We start from the raw sequence: 17,454 nt of genomic DNA, 5'->3' as shown, positions 1-17,454 counted from the left end.
ATTAAGAGAGAGGGGCTTAAAAAAGAAAAGAAAAAAATAATAATAATAGTAAAGCGAAAAGGAATCCGATGAAGTACAAGAGAACAAATTGGCTTTTTGATAAGCCCCAAATTGGGGGGAAAAGATGCGCCTCCTTCAAGTGATAATTGAACGTCCTTTTTTCTCGCCCATCTTTAGAAAATGAAGTATCTTTTTAATCTTCCCCAAAATTACCAAATGCAGCTTGCGAAACACAGAGAGAAGGAATGAAAGCTTTTTGCATCCCGTCAGCTTCAAACCAAACGGAGCGGAGTTGTTTTATTCCTTTATTCCTGAATTTATCGCATCAAGGACCAAAGCGAACGCATGGGGAGGAGAGTGAAAAACGGAGTGAAAATTCACCCTTTCCACTCTCACATCAAGAGGCGCATCAAAGCTTTGCGGCCTATGAAAGCGGGGAGCTCGTATGGCTTCCTGTTATCGGGCGCATCAAACGAAGGGCATAGAAATTTTCATTCTGCAAGCATGCAGGAGAACAAGGGTCCTTGATGCAATCCAATTGACTTGGATTTTTTTTTTAAAACCCTCAATCTTAGGATCAAAGGGCTACTAGCTCTGGTCAGACTTTTTTTTTTTAATATGTATTTATAGCAATTTTCCCCCTACAGTTGACAATATACTTGAAATTGCTTTCTTACCATCCCATAACTCCATCTTATCTTACAACATTCCTACTTCTTCTTCCTTCCTTCCCTCCCTCCTTCCCTCCCCCCTTTCTTCTCTCCTTCTCTCCTTCCCTCCTTTCTTCCTCCCTCCTCTCCTTCCTTGTCCCCTTCCTTTCCTCCTTCCTTCCCCCTTTCCTTCTCTCCTACATTCCCTCCTTTCTTCTCTCCTTCCTTCCCTCCTTTCTTCTCTCCTTCTCTCCTTCCTTCCCTCCTTGCTTCCCTCCCTCCTTCCTTCCCCCCTTTCTTCTCTTTCTTCTCTCCTTCCTTCCTTCCTTCTCTCCTTTCCCTTCTCTCCTTCCCCTTCCTCCCCTTTACCCTTCCCCTCATCGTCCCTTATCTCCCCTCTCTCCTACTCTTACATTCCCTCCAATTCTTCCTCTGCTTTTCCCTCTCTCCTATTCCTCTCCTTTCTCCTCACCTTCCTATCTTTCCTTCTACTCCTCCTTCCATCCACTCTATCCATTGTTGTGTTTACATAGTCTCCTCTTCAGGGGGTGGCTCTGGTCAGACTTATATCGGACTGCTGTTGTGGCCCGCCGGCGAATAGTGGAGCTGGCCACAGAGTCGGACAGTGAGGAGGTTGGGGAGGAACATGTCCAGTCCTGGGGGCCGAGGAAAGCTCAGACGAGGGCTCTGCATCGGAGGCAGAGAGGGAGATAGACAGCAGTGAGGCAGAGGAACAGCTGGAGCCTGTTCCCAGTGTGAGCATGCGCAGAGCTGCCGGAAGACAAGAACAACTAAGGAAGCAGGGTCGACTTGGGAGTAAAGCCACACCTTGGAGGTGATTGGCCCAACCACCCAAGGAAACAAAAGAGGAACGAATGGGGAGTGGGCTTTTGCAGGAAATAATTAGTTCCTTCGGTTGTTTCAAGAGAAGTTCTGTTTGTGACGATAAGAGACTAAGTGTTTGGAAACTAGTTATCTAGCAGCTCGCCAAGTGAGATAAGGTTCGTGTTGATAAACATTCCTCTGAGAGACTGTTTGCCAAGCCTTGCTGACTGTGAATGAAAGGGATTCACAGTCGGGTAAATAAAAGAGGTTTTGCCGGGACCCAGACTTTGCTTCATGCCTGTTAAGGAAGCTTAGGTCAGAACAACTGCAACATGTAGGTTTAAATAGACAAGCATCTCTGTTCCAGGAGTCAACTGCCCACATCTGGCAGAGGTGCCAGAGGAGCGAAAGGGGAGTGGAGCTTGCAGGAGACAATTAGTTTGCTTAATTGGTTCGTGAGACTCCTTGCCCAGTTTTGCAGAGATCGGCCTGGCAGCTCTCCAAGCCAGATAAGGTCTATGACCATAAATCCTCCCTCGAAAGAATTTGCTGGATGTGACTTTGCTTGCTCTAGCAGGAGACCCTATCGGTTGTGGCCCACCAGCGGCCAGTGGAGTAGATTCGGACAGGGAGGAGTTTGGGGAGGAAGATGGGCCAGTCCTGGAATCTGGGGAAGGCTCTGATGAGGGCTCTGTGTCGGAGGCAGAGAGGGGGCCAGGGCCATATGCCAGTCATCAGCTGCCTTCAGAGTCAGACCTCAGTGAGGCAGAAGAACATCTGGAGCCTGTTCCCAGTGTGCTCATGCGCAAAATTGCCAGACAAAGGGAACAGCTAAAGAACAGGGGTCGATTTGGGAGTAAGGCCACAGGTGGATGATGAATGGCCCCTCCCAGAGGAAATAAGAGAGGAGCGAAAGGGGAGTGGAGTTTGCAGGAGGCAATTAGTTTGCTTCATTGGTTCATGACCCTCTGAGACTCCTTGCCAAGTTTTGCAGAGATCGGCCTGGCAGCTCTCCAAGCCTGATAATGTCTGTGACCGTAAATCCTCCCTCGAAAGACTTTGCTGGATGTAAAGGAGCAGAATTCACAGCAAATTAATAAAAGGATTTTATTAATTCAGTTGGGACCAGGAGTTTGCTTCACGCTCTCCGATCAGAAGACCAGGGTTGACCAGGGTTGACCAATATTGTATCACAAACGTCTGGTGTTTTGTCAATATCAGCGGGGAAAAATAAACAAAAACAACCTTTATTCCTTCCAGATTGCCAAAAATCATTGAACTGAGCCTCTGGCTGTTCAGTGGCCTGACGAATCCTTTTCCAAATCTGGAATTTAACCACTGAGCTGTGACGGTCTTTTTTGGGAACAAGCTGGTTTATTTTGAAACCAGGATTTTTTTTTCTTTTTAAACCAGCCTGAAAAAACGAGAAGTCTGCCTCAAAGGGAAATCGGCGACCTCCCCGTTTTATCCATCTCGTGCCAGAAGCTATGCCAAAATAGATCTACCCTCCATCTCATTTGGAAAAGGAAAAAAAAAACTGGAGCCCTTGGTAGGAAGGATGGGGTAAGCGGGATGGTGTCTTTATCAACCAGACAAGGATTATTTACGGAGCGATTTTTCTCGCCTGCCACAAATTTGTAAGAGGCTCTCTGGCTGCTGGCCTGGCATTTATCTGCCTTTACGGCCCCGAGAATTGATCTGTCTCTTTTCAAGATGGAACGGCTGATGTTTTTATCCTGGCTAAGCCTATATTTCTCGCACGCTTTCACAAAGACTGGACTCGCTTGGCACAACAGCTGCCTGGCTCAGCGCTGGGCTGAATTGCAGGCTTTAGATAAACGGGAGTTGGAAGGGACCTTGCAGGTCATCTAGTCCAACCCCTTCCCCCCCCCTCCCGCCCAAGCAGGAGACCCTATACCATTTCTGACAGATGGTCGTCCAGTATCTTCTTGAAAGCTTCCAGGGATGAAGTTCCCACAACTTCTGGATAACAGAAGGCTAACAGAATAACGGAGTTGGAAGGGACCTTGTAGGTCATCTAGTCCAACCCCCCCCTCCCAAGCAGGAGACCCTACACCATTTCTGACAATTGGCAGTCCAGTCTCTTCTTGAAAGCTTCCAGGGATGAAGTTGCTTCCAGGGATGAAGCAACTTCTGTTCCTTTGGTCGACTGTTCTCAGTCAGGAAATTCCTCCTTATTTCCAGCTTGAATCTCTCCTTGTTCAGTTTCCATCCGTTTTTCCTTGTCTGGCCTTCGGGTGCCTTGGAAAATAGCTTGGCTCCCCTCCTCTCTGTGGAAGCCCCTCAAATATTGGAAGATGCTCTCCTGTCTCCCCTGGTCCTTCTCTTCACTAGACTAGCCAGGCCCAGTTCCTGCAACTGTTCATCGTATGTTTTCGTGGCACGACAAAACCGCGCTCGTCAAAATCGCGGTGATAAAATTGCGGCGCTAAAGCCGCGACGTCATCACCGTGCGTCATCACCGCTGCGACAACAGAAGGGCGCTTTAAAATGGCGCTGCGGCAGAAAGCCGACTTCAATTAAGGTAAGCATTAGGATTAGGTTTAGGGGTTTGTTTTAGGGTTTGTTTTAGGGTTAGGTTTAGGGTTAGGGTTAGGTTTAGGTTTAGGGTTAGGTTTAGGGTACTGAGTGCTTGGGAATGCGCGAATTTGCCCTCCGCGATTATGTCATCGCGGTAGGGTCACGTTTTGCCTTAGCGCTTAGAATGGCGCGAATTAGTCTTCGCGCTTATGTCTCCGCGGATAAGGGCTTCGCGGATTTGTGGTGGAACCTCATCATCCTGGTTGCTCTTCTCTGCACTCTTTCTAGAGTCTCCACATCTTTTTTACATCGTGGCAACCAAAACTGAATGCAGTACTCTAGTGTGGTCTTACTAAGGCCTTATAGAGTGGGGTGTGAGTACCTCACTTGATCTTGAATCAAAGCCCCTCCTGCTTAGGAGCCATATCGCACAAGGATGGTTTCAAGCTGCTTTTCTCCCTTTGTCGTTCTAATTTTGAACAGTGAACGGATGTAAATCAAGGACTACCTGAATTTTTGGAAAGAGTTCCCAAAGAATCCAGGACCGAGGAGCCGAGCAGTCTCTCAATCAGCCTCTCCTTTAGGATAACAATTTAGCAAGGAGACAGGATAGGGATATAAATAGCATTGAGAAGTCCTCTGCTTCTGAAACACAATGGGGGGAAAGCACACCACAAGGTGATCTAAAAACCAGCCCGTTTCTTTCCAGCCTATTTTGTCCCCAAAAAGCCATCTCAGTGGCCTGGTGTCCCGCTATTTTAATCACACCTGCCAACTTCTCAGGGCGTTGAAGACTGGGATAGTATTCTGACCGAGGCTTCCCGAGAGCAGGAAGCAAACTCTTTGTCCCGACAAAACCCCCATCTTATTAATTGACTGTGAATTCTGCTCCTTCACATCCAGCAAAGTCTTTCGAGGGAGGATTTACGGTCACAGACCTTATCAGGCTTGGAGAGCTGCCAGGCCGAGATCTGCAAAACCTGTCAAGGAGTCTTGGAGAGTCACCATCCAATGAAGCGAAGTAATTGTCTCCTGCAAACTCTACTCCCCTTTCGCTCCTCTCTTATTTCCTCCGGGAGGGACCATTCATCATCCACCTGTGCCCTTCTCCCAAGTCGAACCCTGTTCTTTAGCTGTTCCCTTCATCTGGCTGCTCTATGCATGCACACACTGGGAACAGGCTCCAGCTGTTCTTCTGCCTCACTGATGTCTGACTCTGAAGGCAGCTGATGACTGGCATACGGCTCTGGCCCCCCTCTCTGCCTCCGACACAGAGCCCTCCTCAGAGCCTTCCCCAGACTCCAGGACTGGCCCATCTTCCTCCCCAACCTCCTCAGTCTCCGAATCTGCTACCAGCTCCACTGGCCGGTGGTGGGCCACAACCGATAGGGTCTCCTGCTAGAGCAAGGGACTGGACTAGAAGACCTCCAAGGTCCCTTCCAACTCTTGATATTCTGTATTCTGTCTTGTCCAGGCCGAGCACAAGATTTTAACTAAAGCTGTGGCTAGTATCTCGCTTTGCCACTCGTCAGTTTCAGGAAGATACAGTATATGGAGAAATGAAAAAAGAGAATGCACCTTGGATCCCAAAGTCCTCTTAACGGACAAATTTATAAATTAGACTGTTTGCATCAATTCTTTTCTCTTTTTAACCAACTGAATTGGCAACGAAAGCGGGAGAATTATTCCGAGTTTTCACAAAGGACCTCACCACTCCTGCCTCCGTGCTTCCCCCACCGACAGTGAAACCCACCCGTTGGGCTTCCATTCTCTGGCGCTGCTACTCAGCCGAGCTGCGTGCAAGCAGGGCTAAAGATTTCTAATACTTAAGCTGATTAAAAGAAGCCGGGCGATCAAAGCAGGCCGTTAATCGGGATTGTAAGGCAAAGAATGGCTTTTGAATGGCTTGTCAATTAAAAAACAACAACAACAACAACCCGGCAGCAACTCGGTTTCTATAAAATAGCTTTCCCCGAACGTGTGTTAAGCTCACATCGGAGCAGGAAGCGAATATTTCCAAGGATCCAGACACACTTCGGATTACAGCTCTGGTTTCTTCAAACTCTCCCAGTTTGGGTTGGTTCTAACAACCAGGCATGGCAAAATTATGGTTGGAAGATCTCTGGTAGACATGGCGCAGGGCCAGCTGTGTTGGCGTAACACAGGGGAGGAGAATATTTGTGCAGGAATCCCTGTTCTTTGCTCTATGCTAGTGCAGGGTTGGCAACCCCTGACTCTGGAGCCGCATATGGCTCTGGAGCCGCATATGGCTCTGGAGCTGCATGTGGCTCTTTCATCCCTCTGCTGTGCTCCCTGTCACCAGTCAGCACCACAATTTTGAGAGGAGCTTCTGGTTAGGGGAGAGGAAGCAAGGCACGCCAGGACGAGACTACGGCAAGGGGAAGGTTTTCCGGTCAGCTCCACAATTGATAGGGCTTTCGGTTAGGGCAGGTAGAGGAAAAAGGACATTGTGCTAGGAGGAGACTCTTATGGTGGGAGAACCGGACTTCCGGTCGGCTCCAGAATTGAACCGGGAGGAGGGGGGACGGATGGACGGACTTCCGGTTAGGACTTTTGTGGGTCTTTGAGTGTTTAAGGTTGCCAACCTCTGTGCTAGTGTATGTGTGAGGCCAAATTGAAGTGTTTCTTTTCTCACATGCTGGAATTCCTTCTCCCTCCTTCCTGTCCTTCCTCAGTTGCCTTCTGCGTGTTCTCAGAGTCCCTCTTCCCACTCCAAGGCTGAGAACCCCGTGGTGGATGAGGCGAACGCATCCTTCCTCTCTGTTCCTCCACCCCACAGGGAGACTCACACATCTCTGAGCTTTCGAGCAAAGCTTTTCACGCCACAACTGGGAACATCGAAGCCGCAGCTTCAAAACGCACATCAAAAAAAAAAAAATCATCGCGCATCGCAAAACTCAAGGGCGAGGGAATTAATCAGAGGAAAGAATATAAACAGATTGGTTAGATAAATTTAATTTGGAATATAAATGAGGGTGATTAGCGCCAGGGCCCGCAAGGCCCACAAGCTTCATTCAACAAATTTCCCCCCCCCCCATTTTGAATCTTAAGAAGGCCAACAAAACCAACCTCTTCCCCAATCTTTCAATTATCTAGCCAAAGTTTTCCAAGGCCCTGGGTAATCCCTCTTGGTCACGGCTGCTCTGCTTCCTTCCTTAATGACCCGAGGTCCAGACTGGACGCAACCAGTTGGAAAGTTTGTAAAAATTTGAAAAAGCCGCAGCTCGCCTTGCCAAATTCCTAGGCAGAAGAGCGTTCATCGGGGATGATCTACGCCGCCGGCGGCGGCGGAGGGCCTTTTCCTAAAAAATTATACCCATATAACAGCACCATGAGGTGATAAAATAGTTGAGCTCCGTGTATTAAAAGTTTAAAGTTTAATAACATTTATATGCCGCCCGATCCCGTAGGACTCCGGGCGGCTAACAGTACAAATAAATCAAAAGGAAGAGAAGGGAAGAAAAGATAGATTTAAAAAAAGAACACACCATACACTCCGTTCTATGTGGGGCTGGACCGTATTTTGGGGTCAACAGCCCCAGGCCTGCCGGAACAGCCAGGTTTTAGTGGCTTTACGGAAGGCCGAGAGAGTGGGAAGGGTCCGGATCTCCGCGGGTAGATCATTCCACAGGGCCGGAGCAGCTACAGAGAAAGACCTCCCCCTGAGTAGTCGCCAACCGGCATTGCCCGGTCGACAGTACCCGAAAGAGGCCCAATCTGTGGGATCTTATAGGTCGTTGGGAGGTATGTGGCAGGAGGCGGTCCCGTAGGTATCCAGGTCCCAAGCCATGTAGGGCTTTAAAGGTAATGAAACCTATTGGTACCTGGGAAACTTCAACCAATTGTTGGAAACGGAAGATGATTAGAGGTGTCCTTTCTCTTACAACTGTTTGGCCAGAGTTCCAGAACCTGTTGGGCTGGTTACCCTGCCCAAATTTTGATTCATCGCCTTCCTTGAGTCATTCCAGGAACTGGGTTCAAAGGACACCAAGCATTTCTTTCGCTCTTTTTTTGCCTTCAAAGATACAAAAAAGGCTGCACAAACCTCCATGAAATAATAGAGGATTTCCCCAAGAAATCTAGAGAAGCAATAAAGACTCTCAGAAATATATCTTGGGTTTTATTCTCCCTTTGGGATATACTAGGAGATTTCTTGTATTTGAGGGGCTGCCACAATGAGGAGGGGGTCAACTTATCTTCCAAAGCACCAGAAGGGCAGACAAGAAACAACGGAGGGAAACTAACCAAGGAGAGAAGCCACCTTGAATTAAGGGGAATCTTCCTAACAGCGAGGACAATCAACCAGTGGAAGAGTTTGCCACCAGAAAATGTAGGTGTTTCCATCGTTGGAGGTTTTTAAGAAAAGATTGGACAGCCACCTGTCTGAAATGGTATGGGGTCTCCTGCTTGAGCAGGGGGTTGGACTAGAAGACCTCCAAGGTCCCTTTCCAGGCTCTATTCTGATTCTTGATTCTTCTAGTTTGCTAATTCCACAATTTTTCCTCTCTTGGAGACACCAAACTGCATTCTTTTGACCAATTCAGGAACTTCATTCCCCGAAGGAAAAAAAAAATCCATTTTAGCTGGAAATTCTAAAGGGGGCCAAAAAATAGCACTTTTATCCCACACAGGATATGTTACCACTTTTTTTTGACAATTAGAAATGTCACACTCGAGACATTTCCACCTAGTAAAGTTGTGGCTAGCTACCTCAAGATCCTGTGTTCTTCTACCTAGCTGTGTTGTCCTTCTGGTTGCTAGTTCTCATGAAGGTAGGAAAGGAGGAAAGCCTAAAACCCCACCTTACCTACAGATTTTTGTTCCCCGAAAAGTGAAATTGAGAGAAAAGGCATTGCTTGATTGTTTCCTTAGAAGACGAAAGCGGTTGAAAGCCACCACCCTAACTTACAGGAAGTCTGGTGACATCTCTTGTAAGGTGGCCACATAAGGGAAAGGAAGTGTAACTTTGCACACTTACAATACCAGTTGTATTTGGGGGGGGGGGGTTGTCATGTTTCTTGCACCTGATTAGCTAGTTCATTCTGTACCAGCTGCAAAGGGTCAGTGATTCTCCAGCGGCAATTTTCTGTTTCTGCTTTTTCAGCCCAAACCAAGTTTTAGAGCAGCTCAGATTGATTGATTGATTGATTTATTACATTTATATGCCGCCCTTTTCCCCGAAGGGGACTCAGGGCGGCTCACAATTCAATCAGGGAAGGAGGTACAGACAGGGAGATAAAAAAGTCGAGACAACAATACAAAATTTAAAAACACACAACAACCATACCATTCGAGAAGGGGGGCAAAAACTCTTTAGCCCCTGGCCTGTCGGAACAGCCAAGTTTTAAGGGCTTTGCGGAAGGCCTGGAGGGTGGTGAGGGTTCAGATGGCTCTGGGGAAGGAGTTCCCCCACCCTGGCCTCCTCCTCCTCATCTATCTATCTATCTATATAAAAGCCAAATACCATTCACACATCACAAAATCTCCAGAATTGTAAAGCCTACAAACTTGAAATTTGGCAGGTATGTTCCTCTTCGCTTCTAGGTGCTCACTAAGAAAGGATTTTTCAAAATGACCATCAGATCATTAGTATTTCTTATACAGTATTATATTAACATGCTCTGATGCTAAGTTCTACTCCCTCTCCCCATCTGAAAAGAACTCTGTTCCAACTGCCAGTTGCTTCACATTCCGTAACCTCAGTTCCAACTGGCAGACGTTCCACTCCTTCATTCAGGAGCGGTTTGGGGCTCCTAAATGTTGGTACCTCACCAAAATGTCTACGCCTTCCACCTATGGAACTGCGTCCGGACTCAAGGTGGCAGGAGCGATATTCCCTTCTGTGTTTCAATCACCGACAACCATTGAGCCAACGGATTGTGAACTGAATTTCCCCCTCACTGCCCAATCACATAGTTTCATCATGAAGCACAGATATTCAGCTAGTATATAAAAAGGAGCGAAAAAATGGACCCCGAATTAAAAATCGCGAAGGCTTTTTAAAAGACAACCGAGCAGAGTTCCCAAGCGACAGACAGAAATGTAATATTACACGTGTGAATAGCAACTCCCGGGTCATCCTGGCTGGGAGCGATGGGAAATGTACTTCTGGTTGGGCCTGAATGGGAAGGTGGAGGAGGCCGGCCGAGGGCGTGCCAATAGGAGATGATGGGCGAAGTGGTCTCACCACCCCAGGAAAATAACACAATTCATACCAAGTCGGTGGGGGATGATAGGTATTGCATTCCCCCAGATCTGGAAGGCACCGCATCAAGACTGGCTGGAAGGGGAGGATGGGTATGGTAGTCCCATTGATCTAGCATTAGGAAAGGCAGGCAGGGGAGGATGGGTGCTAAGCTTTAAAGGGGCCAAGCAGACAGGGGAGGATGGGTGCTAGGCTTTAAATGGCCTGAATGGGAGGGGAGGATGGGTGCTAACTTTAACTGGGCCAAGCAGGCAGGGAAGGATGGGAGTTAGACTTTAAATGGGCCAAGCAGGTAGGGAAGGATGGGAGCTAGACTTTAAATGGACCAAGCAGGCAGGGGAGGATGGGTGCTAGGCTTTAAAGGGGCAAAGCAGGCAGGGGAGGATGGGTATTAATCCCTACGCATGTGCAAAGCCTTGCATAAGGAGGAAGGCACAATTGCTGCACGCCTATTGGCGGGGAGCAGGAACCCCCATACCCTGGAGGGGGGGCAGGGGATGATGGGTGCTGTAATCTCGCGCCCTGCAGGCGAAACTGGCATGCCGTCCCTCCCCGGGGGCCAGAGCTGGACACCTGTCCCCATAAGCCACTCCAGGAACCCCCTCGGACCCGAGATGCCCCCAAAGGGCGGGGCCGCCGCTAGCCCCGCCCACCGCGCGCCCCCACCCCCTCGCGGCCTCACCTGAGCGCGCGGGCGCAGGAGCAGCCGTTGGCGGCGGCCGCCAACCGCGCGACCGGCTCCCGTTCGTACCCCCCGCCCTGAGACGGCGGCCCTACCTCGCGCCCGCCCGCTCCTCCCTGGGATTTGTAGTCCCGACGGCCCCGCCGCGGCCCGCCCGCGCATCGGGCGGGAAACTACGCTTCCCGTCGACCCCCGCGGCGCCGCCTCTCACCTCGCCCAGGTAGACGCCGTTCCCGCCTGGCCTCCGCTTCCCTCGTTTCCCCCCCACCCCACCCCCGCGGTGCCTCTCGGGAAATGTAGTTCTGAGCGGGGACGCCATGCTGAGATGCTTAGGCCGCGGAGACTACAAGAACCAGAGATCCGCCCGGGCGGGGAGGCCATCTTGAGGTTGCTAGGAGACCAGACGCCCCTAGTTGAGGCAAAGGGTTCAGGTGAGAGAAAGGGGGGGTGTATTATGTTTGTTTGTGTTTTGGGGGGTTATTTTTGTGTCTCATAAATTCACCTCAGCTTTAAATATATAATTTATACAATATAATTTGCAACATAATTTAAAAGCTCTGGAACCTGTGCCAATTTAAACACCTCAAAAAGTAGGCGAGGAATAATATGTACCTGCACACCTGTAATTATCATCCTATACACGAGGCCACTCCAATTTTAGGCCATAATTTCCCCAAAATTGTGTCAGAAAATGAGGCAATGTGGATTTTGCCCTCCTCGTACACAAAAGAATGGCATCTGTTAGGCTTTAATAGTTTAGCAGGTAATTATATATTTTATTTTAAAGAAGCCGAGCCATTTCCCCCCTCCCAAATCCTCCCAAAATTTCCCTCTCAGAAAGCAACAATTGATTTTATTCTGGTATCTATCTATCTATCTATCTATCTATCTTTCTATCTTATCTATCTATCTACATACATTTATACATACATATACTGTACATATACATAGACACACATATACATATACTGTACATAGGCACAGGAACAGACAGACATATACATATAATTTATATATACACATACACAGACTTACACATACACATATATACAGTATATATACTATACATAGACACATAAACACACATACACATATCTGTGTATATGTATATACTATAAATATACACAGATATACACATACATATATACATATACTATACATAGACACAGATATACACATACATATATATATATATTTACTATACACATACACAGACTTACACATACACGTATATACGGTATATATACTATACATAGACACATAAACACACACACACACATATCTGTGTCTATGTATATACTATACATAGACACAGATATACATATACATATATACATATACTATACATAGACACAGATATACACATACATATATATATTTACTATACACATACACAGACTTACACATACACATAAATACAGTATATATACTATACATAGACATATACACATATATATATACATATACTATACATAGACACAGATATACACATACATATATATATTTACTATACACACACACAGACTTACACATACACATATACATAGACACAGATATACACATAAATATATACATATACTATACATAGACACAGACAAATAGGTATACATATACATGTACTGTGCATATACATATACTGTACATAGACATAGACATATACTTACATAGACCCAAACACATACACATACATATACATATACTGTGAATATACACATATATATACATATATAATTTTATTTATGATTTTTCCTTTAACATCCATAAATACCTGGTGGGCAATGTACTGTTTGGGGCAACATACTTTACATACAATTCTAATAAAGGTATCACACTTTAGATACACATAATGGTAATTTTTCCACTTCTAATATTATTATGCCGAAATATAAAGTTACTATGTATACACAAATGTTAGCATTTTTTTTAAGGGAGGTTGTTCTGAGCCTGGTTGCATTTCTTCCTTTTAGGCTATAATTAAACACATAAATCAGGGGTGTCCAACTTTGGCCACATTGAGGCCTGTGGATTTCGGTTCCCAGAATTCCCCGCTGACTGGCCGGGGAATTCTGGGAAATGAAGTCCACGGGTCTTAAAAGTGGCCAAAGTTGGACACCGCTGGCATAAATGAAGCTGAGGTCAAAAGGGGATGCCCCAAAACCAAGTAAATGAACAAAGAAGAATAAAGTTAGATAGACAAAAAATTAGGGGGGATTATAAGATTAATATGACTATTTTTTTTCTGCAAATGTTTATCTGAGCAATATCAATGCGGGCCATGGACAGAATTGGCCAACTTCTAAGATTTTACAAACAAGCAGGCACTACATTCTCCTGGAAGGTATGGTAGCCAGAAATGTCTGATCAGAGCCCTGATTCTTTTGTGGGGTGTGCTACATCTAAAAGGGGAATGACTTTCCTCACATGATTATGGTTTGACTTTTTTGACCCACTTTGTCTGCCTTGTGGCCTTCTGTAACGTCGGAGTAGTGTTGAAATCCTAAATATTTTTGCCGCGATTACAGAGATGGAAGCATTACATTAAAAACTGTCAAAGGGGTTGTGCTCCCCCAAACGCTTTCCACTTGTTGGTTTAATTTTGGGTCTGCAAACCTCATCCAGCTCATGCCTTTAGCTGCCCCCAAATGCAAAATATTTAAAACATTTGTCCAACAGAACGTTGTGATGCAAAATTTTCAGGTCTCTCTTTGCTGTCAAGGCAGCTTTGAGGCAATTGGTTTGTCTACTGGAGGAGATGAGACAGAAAGGCAACCCAGAGATTAGAGTGTGATAATTCTTTTTTTCATTGCAAAGTCAGATATTTTCTGTGTTTTGGATGCAAAGGGAGCAGAAACTGGAGTCTTGAAGTAGCTCTCAAAGGACCAGGGCTTCCACAGCCTCCAACAGATGTCCACTTGAAAATTAAGACCTCATCCATGCCGAGGCTTTGTATAATCCGTAGATTATAATAGAGAGTTTCTATTTTTTGAACCAGAGATCTCCACCCAGCAGCCTGGAAAACTTATGTTGCCAGCTGGAATCAAACAGCTGGTGCCATCAGAGACAAAGGTTACGCTCTTGTTTTTAATCCCTATGGTTGAAATCTCTGTAGCCTGGCAAGAAAGACATATGTTTTCTGGCTGGGTGGGCACACTGCTGCTAGTTTTCATTTAATGGGTGTCAGCCTTCCCTCCTGACAGGCCATTAGAATATCACACTTTCGGGGACAACTGATGAGCTTATTAATCCTAGTTGCAGAGGGACATTACCCTTGTAAGTTTGAGTTTCTACTTCCAGTGACTTTTTCCACAGCCACCAGGCCTTTCTCCCCACCCAATTCGGTTTCTTCAAAGTCGAAAAACTTCCTGTTGAAAGGGAAAGTCCAAGAAAATTGAACCTGTGACTCTACCCTGATTTGAGAATCCCATCCATTCTGTTTTGGCTCCTCCTGCAACATCTCAGGCTCCTCCCTCTCTTAACTTCAGTTCTTGCTTGCTCACGGGAACCAATGTATAGTATATTGATAGTCCTCGACTTACTATCATTCATTTAGCGATTGTTCGCCGTTACAACGTTACTGCAAATAGTGATTTATGACCAGTCCTCTCACTTAAAACTATTGCAGTATCTCCATGACCAGGTGCTCAAAATTTAAGCACTTGGCAATCAGTATGTATTCAGGATGGCTGCAGTATCCCTGGGTTTTCTGATTGCCAATCAGCTTCTGACAAAATTCAGTGGGGGAAGCCAGCAACAATTGCAGTGATTTGCTTAACAACCTTGGCAAAAAAAAAAAAGGTCGTAGTTTTGGGTGAAACGCACAACAACATCCTTGCTTAGCACGGGAAAATGTGGCCCCAACTATGATCGTAAATTGAGGGCTACCTGTCTGTAAATAAAAGTATGGACATTTATGCCTTTTCTGTAGGTGTTCAAAATTGTGATGTGGAGCACGCTTTTGATATTATCCTCACAACACTCCTGCAAAATTGCACGGATGGCAGGCTGGTGACTGGTCCAAAGCCTCTGTGGCAGAGGGTGTCCTTGAACCCAGCTCTCCGGACACACACCTACACCAAACAACTCTGAAATTTGGAGTTTGTTGGCAGTTGAGCGACTCAAAATTTTGCACAGGCTAAAGCCCATTTCATATATTGCAGCGAGGAGCAAAATCTCTCCCTCAAAAATAAAATAAAATCTGAAAATTGCAAAGAGCAAGATTTGCTTAACGTTCTTTTTGTTTGGCAAAACAAAATCGATATCCACTCCGTTGATTGGAGGGATAAAAGTGCACGGTGGAAATACTTTGGCCTTTATTGAGTTTTAAGCTCTGCGAATTAGTAAAAGGGCTGGAGAAAGTCTGAAATAACAAAAGCCAAACTTCACAGAAAATTATTGGCTTGGGATTTGAAAGGGCCCAAAGTCATCTTAAACCCAAGTCCCTTTCCCCCAAATCTGCCTGACCCACATTTTTAATGCGTAATATTTGTGCCCGGCGAGGTGGTTTAGGCTTTTCAAAATGCCATTAAGATCTCTGGAGAATACACCACAACCGTTTTCCAGGTATTTTAATAAACTAGTCTATTGGTCTTGTGCTCAGCTGAGTGAAATTTTAATTATCTGTATAATGAGGCCCAGTATTTTTCTGCCTGCTTAAAAAAAGGGCGGGGGAAATAGTTTATTCTATTAACTTAAGCAGTGAACCTCTGTTCTGAACCAAAAGCCATCTTAGCCCCCTAAACTATTGCTGTTCCTTCCCACACATACCCCACCTCAAACTCCCACATTTTGTATTCTGACAGCCATGGTGAAGTCAGGCATTGCTCAAATAAACCAGCAAAACAGGGGTGGGGTTCAGCCAGTTTGGACCGGTTTGGGGGAATGGATGTTAAGTGTGCATTTGGTTTGCCAAACCGGTAGTTGCAAGGACTGGCTCCCCTCCCCTCCCAGGAGTCTCCATGCGGCCCGTTCATCATGGCAGGTAAGTGCAGGGCCCGCGCGGAGATAGTGGGAGGGTGAAAAACGCCCCCTGCCGGAAGTCCGGAAATGGGCCTGTTTCCGGTCTCCGGAATGCAGGAGACTGAGTAGACCACACCCACCGTGGCCACGCCCCCCCAGAAACTAGGCAGAGAATCAGTTGCTAACATTTTTCAATCCCATCCCCTGCAGCAAAATGCTCTGGTTTTCTAAAATGATTTTGTTCACAAGGTTAGGAACCAAGCAGTACATTCAGATATTTGATAAGATCTGGAAAACAAATGAGCAGTTAATGTTAGACTTTTTTTTTTTTAATGATTCACAACAAACTGCTTCGGGGCCATCACTAAGAAGGCCTAGAGTCTTTCATACTTCAGATTGACCTGGGTTGACAGCCACTGTGCAAGCATTACTTCAAAATTACGCCATGAATTTGTAAAGATTTTTTAAAATAAAAAATAATAATATAGATCCAAACTCTTTGGGGCTGAAAAATTGTGGTGTTTCCAACCTGCGACTGTTGATTTTTTTTTTTTTTACAGATAACTCTTTGGAAGCAGCATGGAAGAGGAGAAGAAAAGGAATTTCTGTGCTTTCACTGTGTATTTTGGGGAGGAAGATGAGGAAGAGAAACCTCGGAGGGAAGAAAGGGAAACCATGCAGGCTGCTTTTGAGAAATTCAGAAGACGGCGACAGGTAAGGGTGTTGGATTTGAGCAGGGAGGCTTCATTTGGTTCCGATGAAAAACGATCCAATTTTACATTTTTTAACAAACACAGCATTTTGGGGAAAGTTTTGCAGAGGGGTATCCATCTGCAAAAAAACAAATGAAAAATCACATATTCATAAAACTGATATACAAAATGCATTCCGTCCAAAGAAGGCGTGTGCAAAACCTACGTGCCTTGTGCAGGAATCGCTAACAAATAGGGGGGGGAGAGAAAAGTGCCCAGAAGTGTATACAAAGGTGTGAGTGAGTGTGAACTTGGAAACAATCTACTCTAGCCATTACGGGAATGGGAGCCAATTAAACTCAGGTGTGAGAAAAATTGAGACACTGAAACTGACTTAAAACTGGGCGGGAGTGGGGGGGAAGCGAAATTGGCAAATCCGCCAATCTTGGACAGATCAATCTTTGCAAAATGGGCGAAGGGAAGTAAATTTGCAGAAGACAAGCTCGCTCATTGTTAGCATGGGTTTTGCACACTGAGAATCTGATGGTTGAATATGATTTATTGTTCCCAGTCAAGGAAGACCTATTAAAACTGTCTGGAAAAGCCAGCCGGCTTTAGCATTAAACTAAGCATTAAACGAGTCTTGTAGGATAAATTCCTGACTATCGATGGTTATGCATTTTACCTTATTCCTTCTTCGTAGAGAGAACACAGGGGGGGGGGGGAAACAGCCTCTGATTTCTCTTGATCTTCCCTTTTCCATTCAATGCACTTGTTTTCATTTTTTGTATTTGAAGGATTCTTTCGGAGATGCTATCGTTTGTACCTTTCTTTTTTTTACCCTTTGAGTTGTTGTGGGAAACATACCTTTTATTAAACCGG

At 45.8% G+C, this 17,454-nt stretch overlaps 1 protein-coding gene across 1 annotated transcript in view; it reads right to left on the bottom strand.

The window, feature by feature from the left end:
- Window positions 1–11,050, bottom strand: part of C15H1orf159 (chromosome 15 C1orf159 homolog) — a 37,752-nt gene extending 26,702 nt beyond the window's left edge. Inside the window, exon 1 of the mRNA XM_032231527.1 lies at window positions 10,925–11,050. The gene's annotated coding sequence lies outside the window, so the exon portion shown is untranslated. The remainder of the gene's footprint in view (window positions 1–10,924) is intronic.
- Window positions 11,051–17,454: the final 6,404 nt, after the last annotated feature.

This window comes from Thamnophis elegans, chromosome 15, assembly GCF_009769535.1.
Source record: "Thamnophis elegans isolate rThaEle1 chromosome 15, rThaEle1.pri, whole genome shotgun sequence".
NCBI lineage: Eukaryota > Metazoa > Chordata > Lepidosauria > Squamata > Colubridae > Thamnophis > Thamnophis elegans.
This window is presented reverse-complemented; position numbering and strand designations above follow the sequence as displayed.